This window comes from Manis pentadactyla, chromosome 8 (assembly GCF_030020395.1).
Source record: "Manis pentadactyla isolate mManPen7 chromosome 8, mManPen7.hap1, whole genome shotgun sequence".
Taxonomy (NCBI): domain Eukaryota; kingdom Metazoa; phylum Chordata; class Mammalia; order Pholidota; family Manidae; genus Manis; species Manis pentadactyla.
In genome coordinates, this window is record NC_080026.1 from 21,380,615 (window position 1) to 21,392,070 (window position 11,456).

The following is an 11,456-nucleotide window of genomic DNA, read 5'->3' on the forward strand; positions in this document are numbered from 1 at the left end:
CAACTGACTGGAACAAATAGTTCAAAAATTCATATGGAACCACCAAAGACCCCGAATAGCCAAAGCAATCCCGAGAAGGAAGAATAAAGTAGGGTGGATCTTGCTCCCCAACTTCAAGCTCTACTACAAAGCCACAGTAATCAAGACAATTTGGTACTGGCACAAGAACAGAGCCACAGACCAGTGGAACAGAATAGAGACTCCAAACATTAACCTAAACATATATGGCCAATCAATATACGATAAAGGAGCCATGAACATACAATGGGGAAATGACAGCCTCTTCAACAGTTGGTGTTGGCAAAACTGGACCATTGTCTAACCCCATACACAAATTCAAAATGGATCAAAGACCTGAATGTGAGTCATAAAACTCTTAGAAAAAAACATAGGCAAAAGTCTCTTGGACATAAACATGAGCAACTTCTTCATGAACATATCTCCTCGGGCAAGGGAAACAAAAGCAAAAATAAACAAGTGGACTATATCAAGCTGAAAAGCTTCTGTACAGCAAAGGACACCATCAACAGAACAGAAAGGCATCCTACAATATGGGAGAATATATTCATAAACGACAGGTCCAATAAAGGGTTGACATCTAAAATACATAAAGAGCGCATGCACCTCAACAAACAAAAAGCAAATAATCCAATTAAAAAATGAGCAGAGGAGCTGAACGGACAGTTCACCAAAGAAGAAATTCAGATGGCCATCAGACACATGAAAAGATGCTCCACATCACTTGTCATCAGATAAATGCAAATTAAAACCACAATGAGATATCACCTCACACCAGTAAGGATGGCTGCCATCCGAAAGACAGACAACAAATGTTGGCGAGGTTGCAGAGAAAGGGGAACCCTCCTACACTGCTGGTGGGAATGTAAATTAGTTCAACCATGGTGGAAAGTAATATGGAGGTTCCTCAAAAAGCTCAAAATAGAAATACCATTTGACCCAGGAATCCCACTTCTAGGAATTTACCCTAAGAATACAGCAGCCCAGTTTGAAAAAGACAGATGCACCCCTATGTTTATCGCAGCACTATTTACAATAGCCAAGAAATGGAAGCAACCTAAGTGTCCAGTAGATGAATGGATAAAGAAAATCTAGTACATATACACAATGGAATACTATTCAGCCATAAGAAGAAAACAAATCCTACCATTTGCAACAACATGGATGGAGCTAGAGGGTATTATGCTCAGTGAAATAAGCCAGGCAGAGAAAGACAAGTACCAAATGATTTCACTCATCTGTGGAGTATAAGAACAAAGGAAAACTGAAGGAACAAAACAGTAGCAGAATCACAGAACCCAAGAATGGACTAACAGTTACCAAAGGGAAAGGGACTGGAGAGGATGGGTGGGAAGGGAAGGATAAGGGTGGGGTAAAAGAAAGGGGGCATTATGATTAGCATGTATAATTTGGGGCAGGGCATGGGGAGGGCTGTGCAACACAGAGAAGTAGTGATTCTACAGCATCTTACTACGCTGATGGACAGTGACTGTAATGGGGTGTGTGGGGGGACTTGATGGGGGGAGCCTAGTAAACATAATGTTCTTCTGTAATTGTAGATAAATGATACCAAAAAAGAAATACTACTATGCCTTTATATATAAAAGCATATGAATCTCATCATTATACTTGCTAAAAAAAATAATTTTTAACTCCTGTGTTGAGACAAATAAATGTAGTTTATTTTCAGACAAAACTGCCTGAGCTAACTCATATTTCTCCAATTTAGCAATAGATGGAAACTGCAAAACTTTACCAAAATGCCTCATTTGTGACAGAGCTTGTTTTTACAGCATTTTATATTTAAAAAGTCATCTTTGATAATTCCTATTGGCAAAAGCCTAACTAGAGACAAATCTCAGGTAGTAATTTGCACCAAATTAATTAATTGAAATGGATTTTTTCTGTGTATTTTAAATGCCTGTTTTTGAAAGGAACATGAGATAAATTTTTTAATTTTGTTCACAACTTGATTTAAAACTGCTTAATTAACATGTACCTTGATAATAAGTATTGTTTATCATTTATAGATTGAGCTAGAGTTTTCATTCTTTATGCAAAATGTGTTTCCCATGGCAATTTGAAAAAAGCGTATTTACGTATATATGCAGAAAAGTACACTACCATAAGTGCTTACTGAATTTTCATCTGTGTAAGCAGTACCCAGATCAAGACAGAACATTAGCGGCAGGCACCTCAGAGGCCAATCCTGCTGCCTTCCAGGCATTTCATCCCTCTACTTGACCCTCCCGAGAGTAACCACTGTTCTGATTTCCTGTGACATAATTGCTTTTGTCTGTTTGGATGCTTTATATGTATGAAACCATATACAGTATATTCACTTTTGTGTCTGACTTTTTTACTCAGCAATGTGAGATTAACAGTTACTGCTATACATACTTAAAGATCACCTATTTGCATAGCTTTTGCCTTCTCAGTGGTTTTGAATTGGGGCGGTTTTGCCTCTCTGGAAATTTGTCAAAGATAAATACTTTTGAGTGTCACACCTTGGGGTAGTGTCGGTGCTACTGGCATCTAGAAGGTAATGGCCAAGGATGCTGCTGAGTAAGCCTACAGTGCAAAGGTCATCTCCCAAACACAGAATGATTTGGGCCAACGCCTTATGCCAGTCTCACCGTTTCTAATGTGCATATTCCACATTCTGCATTTTCTACCCTACACCACTCTTTAAGCCATGATCTCTTGAAATTACACCATTTGCTTTAACAATTCTGAGCTTCCATATACTGGTTGAAAAGGATATTACTCCGTACAGGTGGTTATGTCTGTGTGCTGTATTGTAAGGGACAGGGTCGGGGTAGAGTACATGGTGGTGGGGCTCCTTTTATCATCTTGCTTTCCAATGGGATTTCCAGAAACAAAAGAGCATGAGAAGTAGTAACTGCCAATTAAATATTTTTTTCTGAGATGTTTTGGCAAGATTCAGGTTTAGGAAATAAAACCCAAGGGACTCTTACTGATCATTATAGACAGTTGTTGACTATTACGTACTGTAGTAAGAAAACAACTCAGGTATCAGTTTCATTGTATCCCATTGATCAGGAGCCCCATCAAGAAAGAATTTGGAAAATTGTCCATTGTTAACATAAATTTGCTACCTTTTGAAATTAGGCTGAGCCATTGAAGTAGTTTATAGACCTGTCACTGAAAAATACATTTTTGTTGTAAAATTTGTATTTTGACAAGAACTTAGTAGTTACTGTATAGAAGTTAAATGCTAGAATAGTTCTGTCAACTTATTTGACCCACAGCCCTCATTTTATAGGAGACAATGGGAAACACATCAGAGTTTGCATTAAGTCTCACAGCTCGTGTTTAGACCCAGTACTGGAACTTGGTGTGATACTCATAGATACGGATATGGATATGGATATAGATATAGACATAGATATCTGTATTGACTCTTCATAGTCATTATATAGAAGGTTTTTAAGTGATTTAAAATATCAGAGTCTTAGAATTTAAGTTGAAAGAACATGCTGCCACATTTCATAGATAAACTTTGGAACTAATTCCACTGAATTCTGCATGCCCTGGATTCTTGATAATTTACTCAGACATGTCTAAAAATTTAATTACAGATGCTACACTTCAAACGGTAGTCCTCTGGCTTCAAGTTTAAAACATTCATTTCCTTGGGATGCTTGTAACAGCGATATAATCCTTATGTTTGAACAAAATTTTGCTTAGTTCCAACTGTTCCTCCTCTTCTGACTTGTTCTCTTGTTGCTCCAAAGCAGGACTTAGCCACCTTGGCAATTACTGACATTTTGAACCAGATCATTCTTTGTTATGGGGGCTGTCCTGGTCTTGTAAGATGTTTAGCAGCATCCTTGGCCTGTACTTTCTAGATGCCAATAGCAACCCCTGGGCATGACAAAAGTATCTCCCAACATTGCCAGATTTCCCCTGGAGGCAAAATGTTCATCTGAAAAGTATTTAACCAGGCTTCCATATTTCATCTGACAATCATAGCACAGTTGAGTACTACTGATTGAAGGCATCTCCTAACTCGGTGTTCCTCAACTTTAGCTGTCTGTTTGAATCACCTGAAAGGTCAGTTAAACTTGCACATGACTGGACCAACCCCAACACACCCAAAGGTTGATTTCATTAGGCTGATGAGGCTTGGTATCAGTATTTTTTTGAAGTTTTCCAGGTGATTCAGATGTGTAGTCAAGGTTAAAACCAGTCTGTTTTGAAACTCAGTAAGTTAAAGAGACATCTAAGGAAGTAAGAAGGATATGGTAATGTTTTAATGTATTAAAGAGATACAGGAAACAAAAATAAAGGCACTCGTGTTCTGCATTAAGAGTGACCTAATCAGGCCCAAATCAGTTCAAGGATTCTTTCAAGCCCCACTTCCTCTATGAAGCCTTTCCTAACTACTACACTCCTCACTGATGTTTTATTTCCCTTTATTTGTGTAGCATTTGGTTTACATCAACATTTTACACTTGATTACATGCTTGTACACAATTCTTTTATATTTTTCTTGTCTTAAATTATTCCTCCCATACCTGGAAATTAGGTGTCCAATTCCCTACTAAACAAATACAGCACTAAACATACACTAATAATCTTCATTCTTACCTTGGTACTAGCCAGGATAATTTTCAATTTTTTCATAAGTTTTCTTTGCCTTCCCGCCTTTGTGTCAATATCGTATATGTAAGCTATAGCTTAATTACCCAGAAGATTAAAATTCAGGCTTTGACATATGGCTTCTAATCATGTTATTAGATGGTATAGCCACTTAAAACCATGTTGCTACTATAAAGCTATAGTAATTAACAGAGGTATTGCTTAGAAATAGAATAACCAATGAACAGGAAAAAATGTCAAAGAAACAGACACATAAGTGGCTCCTGGATTTATGACAGGTAAACACCGCAGGACAGTGAGAAAAGGATCTTTTCATTACATATTGCTGGGTCAATAGGATATTCATACAGGAAAGGAATGTATCTTTGCTTTTATTTTGTACCTTACATAAAGATCACTTCCAGATGGGTTGCAAATCTAAATGTAAAGAATTAGAACTTTTAGGGGAAAAAAAGATCTTTGTGACCTTGGAGTAGGCAAGGGTTTTTTTTTTAAACAGGACAAGACACTAACCACACAAGAGGGAAAATTTTAAATTACTAAAAATTAAAATTAAGAACTTTTAATTCACCAACAGACATGAAAGAGAAGACAACCAAAAGAGCTGATGATATATACATGTCCAACAATCCAGCAATATATGTAAATCCAAGAAGGAACTCATCCAAAATATATAAGAAACTTACAGAATCAGTAAGAAAAAAAAAATAGAAAAATAAACACTTACAAAAAGACATTTACAAGAAAGACAGCCAAATGGCCAGTAGACATTAAAATGTGCTCTGCTTCATTTGTCATCAAAAATGCAAGTTAAACCCATGATACCACAACATGCCCCTAGAATGGCTAAAATGAAAATGAAGATAGCAAGTGTTGGCCAGGATGTAGAATAACTACAGCTATTGTTGATGGAAAAATAAATGGTATAAACACTTTAGAAAACAGTTTGGCAATTCGAAAGCTTAATACACCTTAGGACCTAGCAATTCCACTCTTAGAGACACAGCAGAAGTGCTCACATCTGTTCACCAAAAGGCATGTACTATTATAAAAGTCTATACCATCACTATATATATATATACACACACACACACACACACACCCATAGTTAAAAGTAGGACACTACTCAAATGTCTGTCAACACAAGAATGGATGTTACCAGTTGGGGAATAGGCACATAATGGGATACTATATAATGAAAATTAATGCTTTCTGACTACTTGCAGCAAAACAATGACACTAATAAACATAATGTGTGAAAAAGGCAGACACAAAAAAGTACATACTACATAATTCCATTAATATGAAGTACAAAAACACTAGGCTGCTGGAAGTCAGGATGATGCCCCTTAGGAAGGGAAGCGTAGTGACTAAAAGGAAGGACAAGGCTTCTGGGGTGTTGGTAATTTCTTTTTTCTGAATTTAGGTGTTGATTGCATGGGTAATTTAGTTATGCAGACTCCAGTTGTACACTTAGTGTGCACTATCTTATATGTATATTATACTTTAATTTAAAATTTTTAAATATAACCAGATCTGTTACAATAGTGATAGAACATATTCAAAGATAGCTAGTACCATAAAAAGACCCTTGAGCTAAATCCGTTTTCTAAAAAAGGAATTAAAATATATAGTTACTTGGGGCGGAGCCAAGATGGCAGTGTGAGTAGAGCAGCGGAAATCTCCCAAAACCACATATATTTTTGAAAATACAACAAATACAACTCTTCCTAAAAGAGAGACCAGAAGACACAGGACAACAGCCAGAGTACATCCACACCTGCGAGAACCCAGCGCCTCACGAAGGGGGTAAGATACAAGCCCCGGCCTGGCGGGACCCGAGCGCCCCTCCCCCCAGCTCCCGGCGGGAGAAGAGGAGTCGGAGCGGGGAGGGAGACGGAGCCCAGGACTGCTGAACACCCAGCCCTAGCCATCCGCACCGGAGTGTAGACACAGTGCGTGCATGGAGTGCTGGAAACTAGGGAAACAGGACAGTAAGACCTGTGAGCGGGTCCCCACAGCCAGCATCCTGTGGACAAAGAAAAGCGAGTGCTTTTTGAAAGTCTTAAAGGGACAGGGACCCCACAGCGGGACGGAAGCATCCCGGGACACTTAGCCCAGCAGCTGGGAATCCCAGGGCACTCGGCACCCTAACCCCCTGTGCGGCAGGGAGCATGGAGGCCCCTCACGGAGATAAACAGCCTCCCGGCTGTTTCCCCTCTGATGCAGCTCCGCCATACTGGAGCAGCAGCCCGAGGCAGGCCACGCCCACAGCAACTGCAGAGCTAAACTCCATAGTGGCCGGGCAAGACTCAGAGGCCCCATCTGCACCCAGCTGCCCAGCACAAGCCGCTAGAGGTCGCTGTTCTCCAAGGAGAGGAGGGCCACAAACCAACAAGAAGGGACATTCTCCCAGCTGTCACTCGCCCCAGCTCCGCAATCTATATCACCATGAAAAGGCAGAATCTGAGACAGACAAAAATCACAGAGACAACATCTGAGAAGGAGATAGACCTAACCAGTCTTCCTGAAAAAAAATTCAAAATAAAAATCATAAACACGCTGATGGAGATGCAGAGAAATATACAAGAGCTAAGGGATGATGTCCAGAGGGAGATTACAGAAGTGAAACAATCTCTGGAAGCATTTATAAGCAGAATGGATAAGATGCAAGAGGCCATTGATGGAATAGAAACCAGAGAACAGGAACGCATAGAAGCTGATGCAGAGAGAGATAAAAGGATCTCCAGGAATGAAACATTATTAAGAGAACTGTGTGACCAATCCAAAAGGAACAATATCTGCATTATAGGGGTACCAGAAGAAGAGGAGAGAGGAAAAGGGATGGAAAGTGTCTTTGAAGAAATAATTGCTGAGAACTTCCCCAAACTGGAGGAGGAAATAGTTGCTCAGACTATGGAAGTACACAGAACTCCCAACAGAAAGGACCCAAAGAGGATAACACCAAGACATATAATAATTAAAATGGCAAAGATCAAGGACAAGGATAGAGTATTAAGGGCAGTGTGAGAGAGAAAAAAGGTCACCTACAAAGGAAAACCCATCAGGCTATCATCAGACTTCTCAACAGAAACCTTACAGGCCAGAAGAGAATGGCATGATATATTTAATGCAATAAAACAGAAGGGCCTTGAACCAAGGATACTGTATCCAGCACTATTATCATTTAAATATGATGGAGAGATTAAACAATTCCCAGACAAGCAAAAGTTGAGGGAATTTGCCTCCCACAAACCACCTCTACAGGGCATCTTACAGGGACTGCTCTAGATGGGAGCAATCCTAAAAAGAGCACAGAACAAAACACCCAACATAATAAGAATGGAGGAGGAGGAATAAAAAGGGAGAGAAATAATCATCAGGTTGCATTTATAACAGCTCAATAAGTGAGTTAAGTTAGACAGTAAGGTAGTAAAGAAGCTAACCTTGAACCTTTGGTAACCACGAATCTAAAGCCTGCAATGGCAATAAGTACATATCTTTCAATAATCACCCTAAATGTAAATGGACTGAATGCACCAATCAAAAGACACAGAGTAACAGAATGGATAAAAAAGCAAGACCCATCTATATTCTGCTTACAAGAGACTCACCTCAAACCCAAAGACATGCACAGATCAAAAGTCAAGGGATGGAAAAAGATATTTCATGCAAACAATAGGGAGAAAAAAGCAGGCGTTGCAATACTAGTATCAGACAAAATAGACTTCAAAACAAAGAAACTAACAAGAGATAAAGAAGGGCACTACATAATGATAAAGGGCTCAGTCCAACAAGAGGATATAACCATTATAAACATATATGCACCCAGTACAGGAGCACCAATATATGTGAAACAAATACTAACAGAATTAAAGGAGGAAACAGAATGCAATGCATTCATTTTGGGAGACTTTAACACACCACTCACTCCAAAGGACAGATCCACCAGACAGAAAATAAGTAAGGACACAGAGGCACTGAACAACACACTAGAACAGATGGAACTAATAGACATCTATAGAACTCTACATCCAAAAGCAACAGGATACACATTCTTCTCAAGTGCACATGGAACATTCTCCAGAATAGACCACATACTAGGCCACAAAAAGAGACTCAGTAAATTCAAAAAGATTGAAATCCTACCAACCAACTTTTCAGACCACAAAGGTATAAAACTAGAAATAAACTGTACAAAGAAAGCAAAAAGCCCCACAAACACATGGAGGCTTAACAACATGCTCCTAAATAATCAATGGATCAACAACCAAATTAAGATGGAGATCCAGCAATATATGGAAACAAATGACAACAACAACACAAAGCCCCAACTCTGTGGGACACAGCAAAAGCAGTCTTAAGAGGAAAGTATATAGCAATCCAGGCATATTTAAAGAAGGAAGAATAATCCCAAATGAATAGTCTAATGTCACAATTATCAAAATTGGAAAAAGAAGAACAAATGAGGCCTAAGGTCAGCAGAAGGAGGCACATAATAAAGATCAGAGAAGAAATAAATAAAATTGAGAAGAATAAAACAATGGAAAATATCAGTGAAACCAAGAGGTAGGTCTGCGAGAAAATTAACAAAATAGATAAGCGTCTAGACAGACTTATTAAGAGAAAAAGAGTCAACACACATCAACAGAATCAGAAACGAGAAAGGAAGAATCACGACGGACCCCACAGAAATACAAAGAATTATTAGAGAATACTATGAAAACCTATATGCTAACAATCTGGAAAACCTAGGAGAAATGGACAACTTCCTAGAAAAACACAACCTTCCAAGACTGACCCAGAAAGAAACAGAAAATCTAAACAGACCAATTACCAGCAACGAAATTGAATCAGTAATCAAAAAACTACCCAAGAACAAAACCCCCAGGCCAGATGAATTTACCTCAGAATTTTATCAGACATACAGAGAAAACACAATACCCATTGTCCTTAAAGTTTTCCAAAAAACAGAAGAGGAGGGAATACTCCCAAATTCATTCTATGAAGCCAACATCACCCTAATACCAAAACCAGGCAAAGACCCCACCAAAAAAGAAAACTACAGACCAATATCCCTGATGAACGTAGATGCAAAAATACTCAACAAAACATTAGCAAACCAAATTCAAAAATACATCAAAAGGATCATACACCATGACCAAGTGGGATTCATCCCAGGGATGCAAGGATGGTACAACATTCGAAAATCCATCAACATCATCCACCACATCAACAAAAAGAAGGATAAAAACCACATGATCATCTCCATAGATGCTGAAAAAGCATTTGACAAAATTCAACATCCATTCATGATAAAAACTCTCAACAAAATGGGCATAGAGGGCAAGTACCTCAACATAATAAAGGCCATATATGATAAACCCACAGCTAACATCATACTGAACAGCGAGAGGCTGAAAGCTTTTCCTCTGAAATCAGGAACAAGACAGGGATGCCCACTCTCCCCACTGTTACTCAACATAGTACTGGAGGTCCTAGCCATGGCAATTAGACAAAACAAAGAAATACAAGGAATCCAGATTGGTAAAGAAGAAGTCAAACTGTATGATAGTGTACATAAAAACCCTAAAGACTCCACTCCATAACTACTAGAACTGATATCGGAATTCAGCAAAGTTGCAGGATACAAAATTAACACACAGAAATCTGTGGCTTTCCTATACACCAACAATGAACTCTAAAAGAAAGAGAAATCAGGAAAACAATTCCATTCACAATAGCATCAAAAAGAATAAAATACCTAGGAATAAACCTAACCAAGGAAGTGAAAGACCTATACCCTGAAAACTATAAGACACTCTTAAGAGAAATTAAAGAGGACACTAACAAATGGAAACTCATCCCATGCTCTTGGCTAGGAAGAATTAATATCGTCAAAATGACCATCCTGCCCAAAGCAATATATAGATTCGATGCAATCCCTATCAAATTACCAAGAGCATTCTTCAACTAACTGTAACAAAAAGTTCAAAAATTCATATGGAACCACCAAAGACCCCGAATAGCCAAAGCAATCCCGAGAAGGAAGAATAAAATGGGGGGGATCTCGCTCCCCAACTTCAAGTTCTACTACAAAGCCACAGTAATCAAGACAATTTGGTACTGGCACAAGAACAGAGCCACAGACCAGTGGAACAGAATAGAGACTCCAAACATTAACCTAAACATATATGGCCAATCAATATACGATAAAGGAGCTATGGACATACAATGGGGAAATGACAGTCTCTTCAACAGATGGTGCTAGAAAAACTGGACAGCTACATGTAAGAGAATGAAACTGGATTATTGTTTAACCCCATACACAAAAGTAAATTCGAAGTGGATCAAAGACCTGAATGTAAGTCATGAAACCATAAAACTCTTAGAAAAAAACATAGGCAAAAATCTCATGGACATAAACATGAGTGACTTCTTCATGAACATATCTCCCTGGGCAAGGAAAACAAAAGCAGAAATGAACAAGTGGGACTATATCAAGCTGAAAAGCTTCTGTACAACAAAGGACACCATCAATAGAACAAAAAGGCATCCTATAGTATGGGAGAATATATTCATAAATGACGGATCCAATAAAGGGTTGACATCCAAAATATATAAAGAGCTCACACACCTCAACAAACAAAAAGCCAGTAATCCAATTAAAAAATGGGCCGAGGAGCTGAAAAGACAGTTCTCTAAAGAAGAAATTCAGATGGCCAACAGACACATGAAAAGATGCTCCACATCACTTGTCATTAGAGAATGCAAATTAAAACCACAATGAGATATCACCTCACACCAGTAAG